This window comes from Geotrypetes seraphini, chromosome 1 (genome assembly GCF_902459505.1).
Source record: "Geotrypetes seraphini chromosome 1, aGeoSer1.1, whole genome shotgun sequence".
NCBI lineage: Eukaryota > Metazoa > Chordata > Amphibia > Gymnophiona > Dermophiidae > Geotrypetes > Geotrypetes seraphini.
Window position 1 is genome coordinate 291,282,505 of NC_047084.1, and position 19,680 is coordinate 291,302,184.

The window sequence follows — 19,680 nt, forward strand, 5'->3', positions numbered from 1 at the left end:
CTGCCTGCTCGCCCTGAATCGCCGCATCGCCGCCCTGGTTTTCTCCTGCCCTTCTTCCCCGAGTCTCTCCTACCCTTCCCCGAAACTCCTGCCTGCCTGCTCGCCGCATCACCACCCCGGTTTTCTCCTGCCCTTCTTCCACAAATCTCTCCTGCCCTTCCCCGCCCTGCGAGTCCGTGGTTTTAACCTGTGGGTTTAAAGCGGGTTAAAACCACGGGCTCACAGGGCTAAAAACTAATAATAAAAGTAAAAGGTTTTTGTTTTTTAAAAAAAAGATTGCATCTCCGACGGGCATGTGTAGACCATCTACAGATGGTCTGCACATGCGTGGGGATCGCAGAAAAGCAATCTGATCGCCCCCATCTGCATATTTTAGTTTGCTGAATTTGTCGGACCTGCCCAGATTGGGCCCGATCGGGCAGGTTGGTGAATCTGGCCCTTAGTGACAAGGAATGATAGTTACCCCCACCTAATGACCTGTATCACACTGTAATTAGAAAACCATCAGTATGCATCACACAGATATTTGGGCACTTCATTGATAAGGAATGCACATGTGTATCCTATTCTGTAATATAGTGTGCCAAGAAACTTGACACGTGTTGATTCAATACATACACACCTGATTGCCATTAATACACTTGCACTCTTATAAAATAGGTGTGAGTGCACTCAATCCTTTCTCTAACCCTAGTAGAGGATAAGTGGTTAATTACCAGAACCCAACAAGGACACGTTTCGTCCTAAGGCTGTGTCAGGGGTTGAGGCTAAAAAGAGAATATAACACATGCTCCCCTTTAAGCAAATACTTTCCAAACACACATAAATCATGCAGCATTTGCACAAAGTGGCAGCATCAGTCTTCACCAAGCAAAAGAATTGAAAATTCCCCCCCCCCCAAAAAAAAAAAAAGGGCTGCATTGAATCTGGACTTAGTACGTGCTACAGTTCTGAGTTAAAATGTAATAAACCCAAATTTTAATGAACTTTTATAAAATATATTCTGAATTAAGAATCTATTACAAAATTTGTATAAGACCATGTAGGAACAATCATTTAACAAAAATAAATCTTAAATACAATCATATCACTCTAGGCTTTGAGAACCATTAAAAAAAAAGTCTAAGTCCAACTTGAATATTTCCTGCTAAACGTCCAAAGTTGGAAGCACAGAAACATTCTTTTTCAAAAGTCAAACCGCTAGACCTCCCCCACAAAAAAATATATATTTTAAAAAATCGCCTACTTGGATATCTAGACCAGGGGTGGGCAACTCTGGTCCTCAAGGGCCAGAATCCAGTTGGGTTTTCAGGATTTCCCCAATGAATAAGCATGAGATCTATTTGCATGCACTGCTTTCAATGCATATTCATTGGGAAAATCCTGAAAACCCAACTGGATTCCGGCCCTCGAGGACCAGATCTAGACTGACAGGACATTCAATCCTTCGGATGCCTAAATTTATACCTCATTTTCAATCAAAGAAACATCCAAGTTAGAAACATCCTGGAGGTGGGAGTGGCCATAATTCTGATGGACTGGCCACACAGACATGCCAACAGAGCAGTGGGACTCCTTAGAGGGCACTGCTGTGAACTTCACATAAAGGGTGCCATAATTTATGGTGAGCCCTCCAAAATGCTCCTAAAAGCTACTATGCCCATTTGACTACCACCCAAATAGCCCTCATGACTGCAGGTGTCACCTGTATGGCAGTAGAGAAGGGTTTTAGTGGATTTTGGTGGGCTCAAGCTTTCCACCATAAATGTAGTGGTTAGAATGGCTTATGGGCCCAGGTCCTCCTCTCTATGGTTCACTAGCCCGTCTACCAGGTTACTTAAGACACCTGTGTAATGCTCTAGTAGTCTTTCCCAAACCAAGTGCTGCTGTTCTAGAGACATATATGTACTCTTTCAGATTTTTTGAAGGTGGGAGTGGGTTAGTGAGCAGTGTGGGAGGATCATACCTGAATGTATTCAGTTGTCATCTGGTCATTTTGGGTACCTTTGTGGCATTTAGACGCTACTAAAACAGGTCTAGCTCTGAACATCTAAGTTCCATCAAGGAAATGGGAAATGTTTGATTATCACAACAAGATGTCCAAGTTAAGCATGCCCAAATCACGCTTCCCAACATGTCTCCTGGAACTATGGACACACAGCGGATGAAATGTCTCTGTAGACGTCCAGGGAAATGCTTTTGATTATCGGCACTTGGAGGCCCCGACAATTAGGATGTCCAAATGCAGACTTAGGCAGTTTTTTTGGACATTTTAGTTTTTTGATTATGAGCCCCTTTAATATGTATAAGCATATGACAAAAAAATATCTATATCTGCAATCACCATACTGGTAACATGTGTAAGTACTGGACTTTTAAAATATGCACATGAAGAGATAGTCAATTAAAGAGTAAAGCTGAACCCCCACCCCTTTTTTTTATTATTATTTTTTTTTCTTTTTTAGATGTGTTTTGAACACCAGAGAGTTGAACAAAATATCCTTCTTGGTCGCTCATAGAAAGCCTGGGTCTGAAAAAGCAGTTATCTGATAGTCATGCACAACTCAAACAGTACGTATAAATAACACCAAATAATTTTTTCAAGTACATGTATACTACCTTTGCAAAATAGGGAACATGCATGGAGGAGGGGGGGGTTAGGTCTGTCCCACCCATACTCATCAAATTTGTGTATAAGTAGTACCTCTTCTAAAATCATTACCGTACTTATTTTATAGGTGCATACTGATTTAGAGGGTAGATTCTTAGGGTCTCTATTATAAAGCCACTGTAGCGGGTCTGCTGCGGCAAATGCACTGAAGCCTATAGAAATTAAATGGGCTTTGGTGCATTTGCAATGGAATGGCAGACTTGCTGTCGGAGTTTTGTAAAAAGGGCCCTTTGTCTTCATTTATATTTTTACACATACAAACCTTCTAAAATAAGCTCCTTAGTACTGACATTTGAGATAGTTTTGTATTTTTCCCTGCATTAGGAAGTCAAGTCCATCCCAGGGAGCACTAAGTTCACCTGAAGCAATGTTAAAATGACAACATACCCAAGTGAGTCTCAAGTTCAGCAGTTAACCGTAACCTCGCAATATATTAAACTGGATTGAAGAATCTCTTAAAATCAGTTTATACCATTGTTGTTAATTTGTTCCACACCCAGCTTGTCCTTCCCAATTTCGTTGAAGCAAATGAACGTTGCAGTAGGACCAGACTGACCGTATCAGGCTTACAGGTTGAGAAACACCAGATGTGGTATAACTTTCTCTTTAATGACATTACTCCTTATATGCACATTTTGATTATTATACATCAGAATTTGCAGGAAAAAAGGGTCCTGGGACATGACATTCCCCAGAAGCAGTTTGGCATGTTCCCTAAATCCTACCAACTGTCTGTTTCAATTGCTTGTAAAATGTAACAGGCTTAATTAGAGATCACATTTTGCATATCCTTAATAAAGGCCTGTTAGACTGTAGCACATAGCTCACTTAGTTATGCATGCGTTATGCAGCTGTACAGGAGTCTCCAGCACATCAGCTGGAGCAAGGGGCGCAGTATGCTGATTGACACTGACAACCTGACAGAAGTTTGGATCAATGACTCAGCTCATTCTAACATTTTGGGCTCATTCTATAAATATTTGAGGGAACAGGATCAGGATATTGTTTGGTGAAGCAATCCAGGCATCTCTCATGAATGTGTTATGTAGAACAGAATGAATGCTAATGCTTGGGGTATTTAAGAAAAGAAAACAGATGGGGAAACTGGGAAACTGCGGCTTACATATTCCAGCTTCTAAGGTTAAAAGTACATATGCTAAGGCAGTGCACTGCAAACTGTGTGCTGCCAGATGCCAGGGAGGAGGAGAGGTGCCAGCGCAGGCTGACTGCCTACAGGATGTGCCTCTCGCGGCGAGAGGCACATCCTGTAGGCAGTCAGCCAGAGCCGGCACCTCTCCTCCTCTCTGCGCCTTTTCTTTTCCAGCACCCCCTCCCCCCCCATTGGCGTCTCAGGGCCCTGTCTAGAGGACCTCCACGCATGCGCAGATGTTGACGGGACGATGCCATGCATATGCGTGACATCATTGTGTTCACGTCCATGCACTTCCGTATACTTTCGAGCCATGGCTCGCAAAGTTTGTGAGACTCTGTGCTAAGGCTTTTGACGGACCCTTGAAGCACATAAGAATCCCCCCTCGCAAACTTGGAAAATAAGAATTAAATTTTTAGTTTCAGAATGAATTGGCCTGAAGTCCACATTAATGCTTATGTTCCATATCTGGTTTGCATTTTTCTCTGTTTTTTGGTGACCTGTACCTTTAATACGTTTGTAAAGACTATTTAATACGTTTGTAAAGACATTCAGCCTCATAAAACAGAAACTAAAGATCTTGCAGTCTGAAAGAGCTCCTACATTTGTTGTCATTTACCAGGATTGTGGCAGACACAATCTGGCTGACATTCAAATCACATTTTGCCACCTAACCCCCGATATTCAGTGGCACTAAAGCAAACAATGACACTGAATATTGCCTCTGACCATTGCAAAAATAGGGGCAGGTCATGGACAGTATAGGGGTGGCATTGGGGAGGAGTCCAGAGTTTTGCAAGTGCTGGTAATATTCAGTGCTGGCACTCGCATAGCTAAGCAGCCTAACTTAGGGCAACTTAAAAACTGTCCTAAATCAGGCCTCTAATTAGGCTTTAAACTCCCTTCAATCTCCCTGCCAGACCCCTACAAATCACCCCCTTACTTCCCCTATCCCCCCTGTCCGTCACCATGGTCAAGGTCTCCTAGCCCCCGGAACATCCCACCCGGCCCTACCAGATGGTCCATGAAGGTTGCTGGGAGCAGGAGAGAAGGCCATTTGCTCTTGCCTCTTATGGCTTCCATGAAAAATGGCTACCACAATTTCTCATAGCAGCTCATGGTATTTTGTGAATCTTTGTTTTTTAAGGGCCATTATCAAACAAAAAATGTCCAAAGGAACAAGACACAAAAACATTGGGATGGCTGGGAGCTAGCAGTCTTACTAGACTGGCCACACACATATCCCAGCAGAGCAGTAGCCAACCTAGGAAGCACTGTAGTGAACTTCACATAAAAGGTCACAGGAACACATCATATCATAACCCCCTTATATTGTATAGTGAGCTATTCTATTCTTATTTATTATATTCCACTCTATTCTCATAATAGATTCTATGCGAATAGCAACAATTTAAAAATATGTTGGGTCCAAACAAATTATTCATTTAACAGTCATTAAAAATACAATGTTTTTAGCAATTTTAAAAAGATATAATAAGAAGACTGCTAAATAATGTGGCTTGATATGAATTCAGGTGTCAGCAGACTACCTTCAACTGTTGGGTCCCTCTGGTATCCCCTCCCCCCCCCCATCAAACAGAGGGACCCAACAGTTGAAGGAAGTCTGCTGACACCTGAATTCATATCAAGCCACAACATTTAGCAATTCAAGGGAATAGGCAGTGTATCGCAATCTGTGTGCCTCCTGTAGGCAATCAGCCGGCACTGGTGCTTCTCCTCCTCCCTGGTCCTCTTCCCTGCCTCTTCCCTTCCCATGTTTCTAACTAATTTTAAAGCTATGTTATAGATTGGATGTTCCTATTTTTGACATGATATTTCCTTGGTTAAATAAAATGTTTAAATTTAAAAAGCTGTGTCATTGAAATCGAATCGAAAAATCGATTCAACAGGGTAAATCAAATAGAAATATTTTTTTTCCTGAATCGGGCAGCACTAGTATCTACTACCCTCTCTATGAAAAAAATATTTCCTGATGTAACTCCTAAGTCTACCTCCCTATAGACCCCATCCATATCCTCTAGGTCTACCTCCCCTATGTCTCTGGGAATTGGTCAGGTTTTGACAGTTATGCAGAAAAATTTTGTATAGTTTTTGTTTTTTTAATACACATGCATATTTATGGATAGTTGAGGGTCATATTGGCTCAGAAGGCTGGATTTGAAAATAGTTACTATAATAAACATCAGTCCTAAGGAACATTTTCACTGTGGCTTGTATGACATGCTTTTATAGAGTTGCGACTAAGGTATCATAATTGTAATTTTATGAACAAATGAAGGAATTCCATTCCATGTTGTTATAATACTTTTTACATAAACCAATCGGTAGCTGAACAATCAGCAGCATATTTTAGTACTGTAATTAATCTTAATTTAAAATCATTTGTATATGTTAAAGAAGTGTATGATCATCCATCACCGCTAGTCACAATTACCGATATGGACTTAAGGTGATCAACAGCTAAGCAAACGTCGACATATGATTGTATAATTGAATGGAGTGAGATCATTACAGCATGAGGAACATTTTGAAAAGATTTCATATGGGGAAATTAGAGTTTCCCAAGCAAAAAGGGCTCTTGAAAATTAGCCAGCCTTATTACAGCTAAAAGTTTATGTATTTGTGGAGATTAGTGGAATTAAAACAGTACACAGAAATTAGCCTGCGGCGGTCAGCATAAAAAAATGTTGACAGCTATAGGGTGAATTACACCTGCATATTCAATGGCACAGAATATCCAAGATCATCACTGGTCATTTCTAGTTATCCAGGTGCTAATGATATTCAGGGCTCCTTTTACTAAGCCGCGCTAGCGGGGTTAACGCGTGCGACTTTTCATCACGCGCTAACCCCTGCGCTGGCCAAAAGCTACCGCCAGCTCAAGAGGAGGAGGTAGCGGTTAGTGCGTCCGGCGGTTTAGCGTGTGCTATTAAGTGCATTAAACCACTAGCGTGGCTTAGTAAAAGGAGCCCTCAGTGTTGGTTCCAGGATTACTGAGCATTCTTAGGAATAGTGGCATTGTATGTGTGAAAAGTGCCGATGTTGGCAGCAATTAGGAGGCAACTGACTTCTTCCCTACTGAAGCACCACTTGGGCAGTTCTGGCAGCTGATCTTATCAGCTGGTAGGGACTGGGCATCTCCACTAGCCAGTTAAAGGGTATTCTAGTTGTGGAGGGGGCCTGGCTCCGCCCCTACCACTACTTTTAGCTCAGGCTCCCTCCACAACTAGAATACACTTTAACTGGCTAGTGGTGATGTCTAATCTCCATCAGATAAGATCAGCTGCCAGAACTGGTGTCTCAGTAGGGAAGAAATCAGCTGCAATCTAAATGCTGCCAACATCGACATTCCTCATACATTTGGAGGGGCATAATAAAAAAACCCATCTGGCATAAGGCCTTAAACGTTGAAAGTAGAAGCAGGGAAAATGTCCATTATCAAAAAAAAATCCAAAAGGAGGTTTTTTTTGATAATGGCCTGCCTCTACGTTCAGCTGTTTAAACGCCCAGACCACCACTATGTCTAAACTTATACCATATAATCAACCTAAAAAAAGCTAGGTCCCAGTCCTAAGCCCCAGTCCTTCGCCTAAAAGCTGGATTCTGTAACCGGTGTCTGTCAAAAAACAACACCGGTTACAGAATTCCCCCCCCCCCCCCCATACAACCATCAGAACAAGAGGGAGCCCAAGTCCACCTGCCCCGCGGCACCCCCGCACCCCCAACACTATCGGGGCAGGAGGGAGCCTAAGCCCTTTTGCCCCGTGGCACCCCCGAACTCCCTGACACTATCGGGGCAGGAGAGAGCCCAAGCCCTCCTGCCCCGCGGCACCCCGAACCCCCAATGAAGATCGAGGCAAGAGGGAGCCCAAGCCCTCTTGCCCCAAGGCACCCCTGAACCCCCGACATGATCAGGCAGGAGGGAGCCCAAGCTCTCCTGTCCTCGATGCAAACATCTAAAACCAGCTTTGATTATGGGTACTTGGACGATCAGGCTTTTTGATCATCCAAGTACCCATTTAGGCCACTTTTTAGACTTTTTTTTTATTATGAGCCCCATACTGTATATATATTTTAAAAAATCATATAAAGCTACATGATGAATGAACGTTAAAAAAGAAATGTAAAATTATTGATAGAAAAGTATGTAAATCATGGCACAAGTTTATTTAGTGTTGAGAAAATTATAAATATTTAGGAAGAATAGATGGGGAAGTGGAAACACACAAGTCTCTATTATGTTCCTGACATAGATGCTACATTCTAAGTGCACTAATCCAAATTCTCTGAACCTTCTGACAAAGTGCCCCAACCTCCTGCTGACTCAAGTCTCAAATACTATGTTCTCTCATACAATGCTCTTCCACACTCTGTCATATTATTTGCCATCTTTGTCCTACTATACTATACACCATATTCACCATACTTTGTTTGCCGTATTATGTCTGCCACGGTAAAATCTCTCATACCTTGTTTACCACACAGTGTGGCTGTTCCATCTCTCCCATACTATGTTTCATCATGCACGCTTGCCTTACCATTTTTGCCAAATCGTGTCATATTATGTTCATCATGCTTCGTAATACTGTTTGCCATGCTATGTCTCACCATATCATGTCTTGTCATATTATGTTTTACCATGTTTGTTAACTATCCCCCATCTTTTACTAAGGTGCACTAGCCAATTTAGCACACACTAAATATTAGCGCACGCTAAACACTAATGCATCCATAGAATATAATGGACGCGTTAGCATTTAGCACGTGCTAAATCGGCTAGCGTGCCTTAGTTTGCCTATCTCTGTCAAACAATGGTTGCTATACTATCTTCTACCACACTATATCTGAGAGTGTGGCGCAAGGGCTATAGGTACAGCCTCAGCACCCTGAAGTGGTGCGTTCAAACCTACTCTGTTCCTTGCGACCCTGGTCAGGTCACTTAAGCCCCCATTGCCCCAGGTGTATTTGATTGATTGTGAGCCCACTGGGACAGACAAGGAAAATGCTTAAGTACCTGAAGAAATTCATGTAAACCATTCTCAGCCCCTCTGGGAGAATGGTATAGAAAACTGAATACATAAATACATACATAAATAAATAAATAAATAAACAAACAAGACAAGTGGGATGAATAGAAAGTCAGGATTCTCTCACAATCTTTACTCTGAATGGAATGTTGAGGGTATCAGAAAAGGCTCTCAACTCAGTCGTGTTTCAGCTGGTCAGCCATCATCAGGAGTCTACTGAACCTTTTATTCTGTGTGCAGCATAAAACTCAGATGGTAAAAAGTACACAATGGCCCTCTTTTAGCAAGCTTTGGTAGTGAGCACCAAAGCCTATTCAATCCCTATGGGCGTCGGTGCATTTACTGCACCAGCCTGCGCTATTTGGCTTAATGAATGAGGCCCAATGTGCAGAATAATACACCAATTAGGTGTTATAAGATAACTATTTAAGAAGGCAGTTCTCATAAGGAATTAACTATAATTTACCCTCTCATCTTTTTCTGTTGTTTTGATCTGCTGTTTCTTATAAACACTGTGGCAATGCAGAAGCCTGGCAAGTTGGGATTTACTAGTATCTCTTTTCAAGGAGTAAAAAGAAGCAAACAAAATCTTCCATCTCAACACAAAATTGTGGGTCCTAAGGAGGCCAAAATATGAGCCTCAATCTCTAATGCATGAGCTGCTGGAATTAAAAAAAAATAAAAATCTAAAAGAAATCTGGGAATCTTTTATAGAAAAGAAAGGGTAACTTACAGAGTTACGAGAATAATTTGCCTTGGTTTACTTGTACAGAAATGGTAGAGAATAAAGATAAAGTCAACTCAGATGCACTTTAATTGAAGCAAAACAAGTGAATTATTTTTCAGTACTGGAACTGAGCCTGGAAGACTTACACAATAGGAGCTGTTGAAATAACCTCAGTGTTCTGGGAATACCTGAAGGGATTGAAGACTTTGATACAGTTGCTTTTATGTAGCAATTCTTATGTAATTTTCAGAATTTACAGTTAAAAGGACTGTTTAAGGCATAAAGGTTTTATAGAAGCCCCTCTCTTAAGGCTTGAGGTGGTAAATTCTCCTATGCTATTCTTTGAATTTGAGATTTACTCCCCCCCACTTTTTCAAAACCGTAGCATGGTTTTTAGTGCCAGCCGTAGCACTAACAGGTCCGATACGTTTAGGAATTCGATGAGTATTGGAGCTCTTACCCTGCAGCTAGCCCTAAAATCTGTGCTACAGTTTTGTAAAAGGAGGGGTTAATTATTATTCACCTTTCAAAATCCACATTCAAGTATATACATTGTTTCTCTGTCTAAGAGGGCATTACAATGTTAACAATTTATGGTATCTGGCTTAAGATAAATTAACCTCTTCTTTTTTCAAGCTGCGCTGCCAAGAAGTGTGAGCTAAATGCCAAGCCACCCATTCTATTCCTATAGGTGGCTTAGCATTTAGCTCATTCTGCTTGGCTGCACAGCTTGTTAAAAGGAAGGGGGAGTAAATCAGAGATTACAAGAAAGAGAGCTTTTTTATATATAGTTCTCACTCTGGAATACTGTGTTTTATGAGTATCTGCCATATTGTGCATTTTGAAAACAACTGAAGTCTGTATTATTTCAGCAATATTATGGATCTCGTTGAAAATATTTAATTGAAACAACTGAAGTTTGTTTTGTTTTAGCAATATTATTGAAAATTTTATTGTAAATTCTTGCTTTAGATATTCAAGAATTTATGAATATGATATTGTTAGATACTTTGTGATATATTGTATTTTCAAATTTTGTAGTTTTGTAAACTGTTTAATACTTGGGTTTTAGCCTGGGTTGGCCACCGTGAGAACAGGCTTGATGGACCATTGGTCTGACCCAGTAAGGATATTCTTATGTTCATTGATATAAGCAGTATATCAAGTACAATAAATCCAATCCAACCTGAGGCAATGGAAGATAAAGATCCCTTTTATCAAGCTGCAGTAAAGCATTTTGGCCAGTGAGCTAAATGCTCTGACGCTTATTTAATTCCTAATAGCATCAGAGCATTTACTTCGCTAGTGAGCACTAAAACACTCTACCACGGCTTGATAAAAGGGGGCCAAAGAGAATGTCTAAGATCACAAGGAGATTCAGTGGAAGAAACAAGATATGAACCCTGGCTTTCTTGGCTTTCAATCCACTCTATCCTGAAAGTGCTTAGATGGCCTTAGGCACTAGAGATCTTTCAGAAAGCACAATTAAGAGCAGGCTGGGAATATGAGAGCACACCCATTATGATATTCTTTGATCTTAATGAATTTACTGTGTACTAGAAAAGAACAATTTCTAGTGATGAAATTTAAGAAATTGAATGCACACCATGGGCTGCTTTTGTTTATGTGCACATCAGTTTAAGTAATGTTACATAGAATCCCACTGACCCATCTGCCCTTCAAGAATTCCTCAATGAATGATCAGACCATCTATGGAAACAAAATAGAATCCAGACTGTTTCAGATGTTTTTACCTATCCTTCAATTTCTTGCCATTTGCAGAGTCTACAGCTGAAAAAGGATTTCTTGTATATCTCTTCTGGTGATATACATGTATACTGTAAATTATATCTTGCTATACTCATGCCAGATCTGTATTGGATTTAACAAGGGTCTTCTCAATTTGAGAGCACTTCTACCACCCACTGGTTGATCACAAGGAATTATAGAGCTTAATTGCAAATTGAGGGGAAAAAAAACCCTATTTGCTTTGATTTCCTCTAAATGCACTATTTAGGAACTTCTTCACTGTGTACCCTGAGTGTGGTGCAGTGGTTAAAGCTACAGCCTCAGCACCCTGAGGTTTTGGGTTGAAACTCACACTGCTCCTTATGACCCTGGGCAAGTCACTTAATCCCTCCATTGCCCCAAGTACATTAGAGAGATTGTGAGCCCACCAGGACAGCCAAGGAAAAATGCTTGAGTACCTGAATAAATTCATGTAAACCGTTCTGAACTCCATTAGGAGAACGGTATAGAAAATTGAATAAATAAATAGTTCTTATACACCTTCTCCTCAGCAGAGAATAGATATGAGTATTTATGAGTGGAGTTGAATGGGATGGGTAGATGTTTGTCACTTGCCTATTCTTTCCAAAAGTACAAGAGCTAGCAGAGTGCACAGTGAAGAAGTTCCTAAGTAGTACATTTAGCGCAAATTGAAGAAAATATATCTTTACTTAACATGCAATTAAGCTCTAGAATTCTTTTCTAGAGATTTTGTAAAAATGGTTTGTGTAAGCAGGGTTCAAAAAAGGCTTGGGTAAGTTCCTAAAAGTCCATAAACCATTATTAAGGTGGGAAAATCTACTGCTTATTCCTGAGATAAGTAGCATGGGATCTATTTTATTCTTTTATGATCCTGCCAGGGTACTAGTGATCTGGATTGATTTCTGTTAGAAACAGGATGCTGGACTTGATGGACTTATGGTCTGTCCCAGTATGTCAATACACATGTACAGTGTTCCCCGGTCATTCACGGTCGGTAATTCACAGTAGAGAATGACACGGTGGCAGTTACCCGCGGCTAGCCACATTTAGCCGCGGGTAACCCGCCGAAACGGGGAAGAAAAAACAGTGGCCTCTGCGGGGACGGGGACAAGGCCATTCACCGCCCCATGGAGCGGTGAATGGATTTGTCTCCGCAGTGAGGCAACCAAGGATCGCGCGGTCCCCACCCGGCCATCTCCCTCCCTCCCTCCACCTCACCTTTGATGAATAGCACTGTTCCTCAACCGCTGGTTGAATTTCTGCAGGTTCATGCGAAAAAAAAAAAAGCCTCTCCTTTTCCCATGCTCTCAGTTCGTTGCTAAAGCCGACAGGAAGTCTTTCCGACATCAATTCTGACGTCGGAGAGGACGTTCTGGGCCAGCCAATCGCTGCCTGGCTGGCCCAGAACGTCCTCTCCGACTTCAGAATTGAGTCGGAAAGAAGACTGCCGGCACCGAGCCTCCCTGGGAGTAGGAGCCGGCGATGGGGGGAGAGGCAGGGAAGGGCTTGCACCGGCTATTTTTGGGACATTGGAAACTCGAGAACTTCCACCTTTAAGTCTCAGAGCGGGTTATTTTTCTGCAGCTGGGGGTTGCTCGCTGGAGATTCGGCTTCGCTTCGGGTGGCCTCGTTGGCTGCCCCTGCGGATGCCTCCGGGCGTCAGCCTCTCCCACTACGTTCATGAGAGCTGTGCGAAGATCGTGAGAAAGTTCATTCATTCTACTACTTAAGTGCAGAGAAGCTAGTTTGTTTAGTATAGCCATTGGAAAGTAGCATAAAATAGATGGACAGCGACCGGATGCATTGTCAAATGCCTAGTCATTGTGAGCTAGAACATTTTCTTTAGAGAGTGTATGTATATGTATATATACACAAAAAAAGCATGCTGAAGATGGCCAACTTTGGTGTAATACAATTAAGTCAGGCAGTAGTTGATAGCCAGCTTAGATAACGATTTATTTAAACTTTTGCTCAATGAGTGGAAACCCAGAAACCCTATAGTGACCCAAGCCCCATAGGGTTTTATTACAATAGACACCATTCCTCAAAAGAAATTCTTTGTAAACCCAGACTAATTTTCAACATATTTTTTAATTAATGCAAATGTCTTAGAGCAGTGGTGTTCATTTTCATGTAAAGGTACAAAAAGCACTGAGGGCCACCAAAAGATTTCAAGCTTATACGTTACTAATTTTGTAAACCACTGTGACCTGCTTGTTCAGTCTGAGTATTACAACATTAAAAAATAATACTAATATTGATTCTACAATATTTCAAGGGTATATTCAAGGGACTAACTAAAAAGAATCAGGTACATTTCCTTGTTAGGAAGGTTTTCCATAAGTTACGCCTGTTAAGAAGTATTAAAACATCTTTAGACCACATTAGCTTTTGCACAATAATTCAAGCTATATTGTTGCCTCTAATTGACTACTGTAATTCACTATATGAGTGCATCAGAAAGAAACTTCAGTATAGCATTCAGCTCTTGCAAAATATGGCAGCCAGACTAATTAGTGGGCAAAAAAGATTTGACAGAATAACTCCTGGACTACGTGATCTGCACTGGCTGCTAGTACAATATAGGATAAAAATTCAAACTTGCTTGCATTATTTTTAAGGCACTGGCTGACCAAAGTTCATCATCATTAAGTACAAGCTGTCTTCTACGTTATAATGTAGGCACCATGAGACTTCGCACAAGAGCAAAGTCGTACTATATTCATCATGAAAGGCATAGAGAAGGTGGAGAGGGACAGATTCTTCAGACTAGCGGGGACAACAAAAACAAGAGGGCATTCAGAAAAAATGAAAGGAGACAAATTCAGAACAAATGCTAGGTAGTTCTTCTTCACTCAGAAGGTGGTAGACAACTGGAATGCACTTCCAGAAGAGGTGATAGGACAGAGTACGATACTGGGTTTCAAAAAGGGATTGGATGATTTCCTGAAGGAGAAGGGGATTGAAGGGTATAGATAGAGGGTTACTATACAGGATATTAAATGATTAGGGAATAAAAGATTTAGGTAAAGGATCACTTACAGGTCATGGACCTGGGGAGGCCGCTATGGGAGCGGACTGCTGGACACGATGGACCCCTGGTCTGACCCGGCAGAGGCAATGCTTATGTTCTTATGTTCTTTAGCAGCTGCAGCATGGCGGTAAGAGAAGAGGAAAAGGAGGGAGGCTTTTTTTTTTTTTGAGCGGCAGGGAGGCAGCAGGCTGGCTTTGGCTAGGGAGGGAGAAAGGTAGACAGGCAGGCAGGCTTCGGGGGTGGGGGTGGGACAAAAATTCTTGGTATGGTGGATGGGATAACTACAAAGGAAGGTGAGAGAGGGTGTATTTACACTTTATATGACACCTATATCGCTGTAAAAGCAAGTCTGATTTGTTTCAGAATTCAGATATATTCAAATCATTGCCACGAATCATGGTTTAAAAGCTTTACCGGGTAGAGGGGCATAATCAAAACAAATGTCTAAGTCAGTTTTGGGCCTAGGGTGCTAGTTGCCCAAAGTCAGAGAAATGCAAGGTCATGCATGTAGGGAAAAAGAACCCAATGTTCAGCTACAAAATGGGGGGATCATTGCTAGGGGTGAGCAACCTTGAAAGAGACCTGGGGGTGATGGTGGACACAACATTGAAAGCATCGGCACAGTGTGCGATAGCCTCAAAGAAAGCGAACAGAATGTTGGGTATCATTAAAAAGGGTATCACAACCAGGACGAAGGAAGTCATCATGCCCCTGTATCGTGCAATGATGCGCCCGCACCTGGAGTACTGTGTCCAGTACTGGTCGCCGTACCTCAAGAAGGACATGGCAGTACTTGAGGGGGTCCAGAGAAGAGCGACTAAACTGATAAAAGGTATGGAAAACTTTTCATATGCTGACAGGTTGAAAATGCTAGGGCTGTTGTCCCTAGAGAAGAGGAGACTTAGAGGAGACATGATAGAAACCTTCAAAATCCTGAAAGGCATAGAGAAGGTAGACAGGGACAGATTCTTCAGACTGTGGGGAACCACAAGTACTAGGGGTCACTCGGAGAAATTGAAAGGGGACTGGTTTTTAGAACAAATGCTAGGAAGTTCTTTTTTACCCAGAGGGTGGTGGACACATGGAACGCGCTTCCGGAGGTTGTGATGGGCCAGAGCACAGTACAGGGGTTCAAGGAAGGTTTAGATAGGTTCATAAAGGAAAAGGGGATTGAGGAGTACAGATAGAAGCAGAGGTAGGTTATAGAAATGGTCAGGAACCACTTCACAGGTCATAGACCTGATGGGCCGCCGCGGGAGTGGACCGCTGGGCGCGATGGACCTCTGGTCTGACCCAGTGGAGGCAACTTCTTATGTTCATATGTGTCCAAAATTTTTTTTCCAAAAATCGCCTACTTCTACATCCAGCTGTTTGACAATCTAGACTGCTAGTACATCTATCTTTATAACTACATCCTCGTCCAAAAAAATCATCCAAGTCCTAAACGCCTAGAACAAGACCTTTTGGATGTGGGAAAAGCCAGCAAAGTGATGGACTAGCCACCCATACATGGCAACAGAGTAGTGGGGCACCTTACAGGGCACTGCTGTGAAATTCATAAAAAGGGTGCCACATAAACATCTCACCAGAACTCCCTTGTAGGTCATGGTGAGCCCCCCAAAACCTACTATACCCACCTGTCTACAACCCTAACAGCCCTTAAGGCTGCAGGTGCCACCTATATGGCAGTACAATAGGGTTTGGGTTTTTTTTTTTTTTTGGTGGACTCACATTTTCCATCATGAGTGCAGTGGTTATGGACCTGGGACCTCCTCTCTATGGTCCACTAGCCCATGCTCCAGCTCTACTAGGCTTTCCTATGCCAGGTGCTCATGTTCTGGAGGCAAGTATATACATTTTTATTCCGATTTTTGTGGCGGTGTTTTTAGATAGCCTAAGTCACAATGTATAAGTTCAATTCAGGCAGCCTCATAAAAATTTTGATTATTCCTGTAGTACGACTAAGTCTAGTCGGCCCACTCCTTCAAAAATGCCCTTTTCAGCTCTGGGCGCACAGCGAGATTCAGAGGCCTAAAAAGTCTCTGGATACGTCTAAAAACCCATTTCGATTATCGGCACTCGGTTGACCTGTCTTTTAGGTTTTCCAAGTGCCAATCTGGGCGGGTTTTTAGACGTATTTTTGTTTTGATTATGAGCCTCTTAAGCTCTGGAACGTGTTGCCAGAGGATGTGGTAAGAGCAGTTAATATATCTGGTTTTAAAAAAGATTTGGAAGTTTAAGAGTAAGTCCATAGTCTGCTGTTGAGTCAGACATGGCATGGAATGCTGCTACTATTTGGATTTTTACCAGGTACTTGTGACTTGGATTGGCCTCTGCGATTGGTCCATCTAACCCAGGATGCTGGGTTAGATGGACCAATGATCTGACTCAGTAAGACTATTCTTATGTTCTAAGCACCATGGTATAAAATATCTCTAAATTTGCAGTGAAAAAGCTTCTGCTGATTACGAGGCAATTGAAAGTTACATTGATGAATTTGATAAGAGGATATCTGATGGAAATCTTGGGTCTTATACAAATTTACAATGCTGATGAAAAACTCTCCACTGGCCTTAAGCAACCTGGGCCAGTCAGAGCCTTAGGCCCCTCCCAGCACATCCAAGGATGCAATGGAGAGGGGAAGGCCCACCATTTTGAAGAGATGGGCCTACTGGCCTGAGGGAATAGGCATGCTTCCGGCCAGCCTTCGTAAACAAGTAAGGGGGGAGAGAGTTGTCAGGGGTACAACGGTGGCAGCAGGAGAGAGTGGGCATTTCTCCTACTGCTAGGATGGTGTTGCTTGGTGGCAGGAGTGAGTGAGCATCTGCTGGGGGTGGAATTGGGGTTGTTGGATAGCAGTGGTAGGGAATGGGCATCTCTCCCGCTGCTGGGAGATGTGTGGGTGGGGGGAGGAGAGGGGGTGTTACTTAGCTGCGGCAAAATTTTCTGACAGGTTTGAGCTGTCAAGCCTTACTTTCCTGTCAATGCCTGAGCCAATCAGGGCTCAGGCACTGATCAAAAAGTAAGGCTACAACAGCCCAGACCTGTCGGAAAAATATGCTTGCAAATGTAGGACAACGAGATTAGAGAATTGCCTGGAGTGCTTCTTTAAATTAATGACCTCGTTGTAATACATTTGCATGGCAGAGTCGGAGACTGCTAGGAAGCTCGAAAAGACCATGGTAAGCCGTTTTGATAATCTGCTGTTAAAATACATGGCTGTTAAACCGGCTGGAACCAGTTTAGTGACCAAGTTAAAGTTTTGAGAATCTTGCCCTCAGTCACTGGATTCCACTCAATTCTCCACAATATTGTCTTACATTTCAGAGGATCCTGAGTCCTAATCTTCAGTGGCTTTGATTTGGGAGATGAAAGTTAGTGAGCTGTGATCTTGAGGAACTGGGTTTGATTCCTACTGCAGCTCCTTGTGACCCTGGGCTAATCACTTAACCCTTCATTGCCCTAGGTACAAAAAACACCTTAGACCAGAGGTGGGCAAATCCGGTCCTCGAGGGCCGGAATCCAGTCGGGTTTTCTATATTTCCCCAATGAATATGCATTGAAAGCAGTGCATGCAAATAGATTTCATGCATATTCATTGGGGAAATCCAGAAAACCCAACTGGATTCCGGAGTTGCCTATCCCTGCTATCCCTGCCTTAGACTGTGGGCCAGCTAGGGACAGAGAAAGAACCAGCATAGGATAGCAGCATTGTATACATTTAGTAGCACTACAGAAATAATTAATAGTAAAGTATTTTAAACATTATCATATGTTGAGTGAAAATATATTTCTCCTCTTTGTTTTAAATGTGCTACTATCTAGCTTCATGGAGTAAACAATCAATTTACATTTACCCATTCCATTCCTTTCTATTCCATTCTGGATTGTGTAGACGTCTTTCAAATCTCCCCTCAGGTGTCTTTTCTTTAGGTCTTTTCTTTAGGCCAAAGAGCTCTAACCTCATGTAAGAGTCATCACATCCTTTTAATCTATACCTTTTCCATTTCTACTACTTCTTTTTTGAAATAATCTAATTATTTTCTTAGATAGAATGAAACTAAAGGGATATCATGCTGACTCTGACCATTACAATAATTTGCAGGTTATGACTCAAAAGATGGCAATTAATGCAAGAACAGAAAGAATTGATAGATTTCAAAATGTAACTAGTGTTGTCAAGGTAAACCATGTTTGCCTAGAAGTATTTGAGACAGCTACAATTTCGTAAAATGAGAAACTTGTGGTTAGAGTGAAGCTTTATGACCTTCAATATAAAATATGCAAAAAGCCACCAGGGACTGGGATTGCAACAAGAATGGCTCAGAATGAATAACAACAATTAAGCAACTGACCTATGAAAAATAAGAAGTATTCCCATTCAAAACCAACTTTGACTGAACTATGGATATGAATTTTTTATTTAATTACTTGCCTTTCCCAAATCCAAGGTTCAAGGTGAATTATTTGTCTACTCAAAAAGACTTATAATCTACGTTGTACCTGAGACAATGGATGGTTGTGTGACTTGCCCAAGGTCACAGCAAGCATCAGTGGGAAAAGTGCATTGGTTTCTCTGTAGTTGCTTTAGCTCAATGGCAGTGGGTGCGTCTTTGTATAGCTGCACCTTCTGAAACCACTGTTGGGTCTTTCAGAGCAGTAGGAGCCTCTGGCACAAAGGTGGCACCTAGTTTTAAGCATGGACAGTAAGTGTAAACATCGACATCTTAGTCATCTGCATGCAAGTGGCAACATACATGTATAAACAATTTCTTGTAAAATTTTGACCAGCATATAGAGTACGTACTTGCATTGTTTGCATGACATGTACATTCACTGTGGGCATGCAACTAGGTAAAGCTTGGGCAAAGTGTGGGCAGTGTGAGAAAGTATTCATGTGAATTATAGAATAATATAATTGTTCCTGTGTCCTTGGAAAATGTAGGTATGGTCATTTATACTAGCATGTTTTGGCTAACTCATTTAACTCTCCATTGGCCTAGGCACAAACTTAGACTGTAAGCCATTGAGGGAGAGGAAAATACCTATTGTAGCTGAATGTAAATTGCCTTGAGCTATTACTTGGAAAGGTGTGATAAGAACATAAGAATAGCCTTACTGGGTCAGACCAATGGTCCATCAAGCCCAGTAGCCTGTTCTCACGATGGCCTATCCAGGTCACTAGTACCTGGCAAAAACCCAAGGAGTAGCAATATTCCATGCACACTGAATGCTAAGGCACCCATAGAATATAATGGATACTTTAGTATTTAGCATGTA

At 41.9% G+C, this 19,680-nt stretch overlaps 1 long non-coding RNA gene across 1 annotated transcript in view; it reads left to right on the forward strand.

Moving 5' to 3' along the window:
* Nucleotides 1-3,337, forward strand: part of LOC117364345 — an 82,570-nt gene extending 79,233 nt beyond the window's left edge. Inside the window, exons 2-3 of the long non-coding RNA XR_004540218.1 lie at nucleotides 2,466-2,571; nucleotides 2,996-3,337. This is a non-coding gene — a long non-coding RNA (uncharacterized LOC117364345). The remainder of the gene's footprint in view (nucleotides 1-2,465; nucleotides 2,572-2,995) is intronic.
* Nucleotides 3,338-19,680: the final 16,343 nt, after the last annotated feature.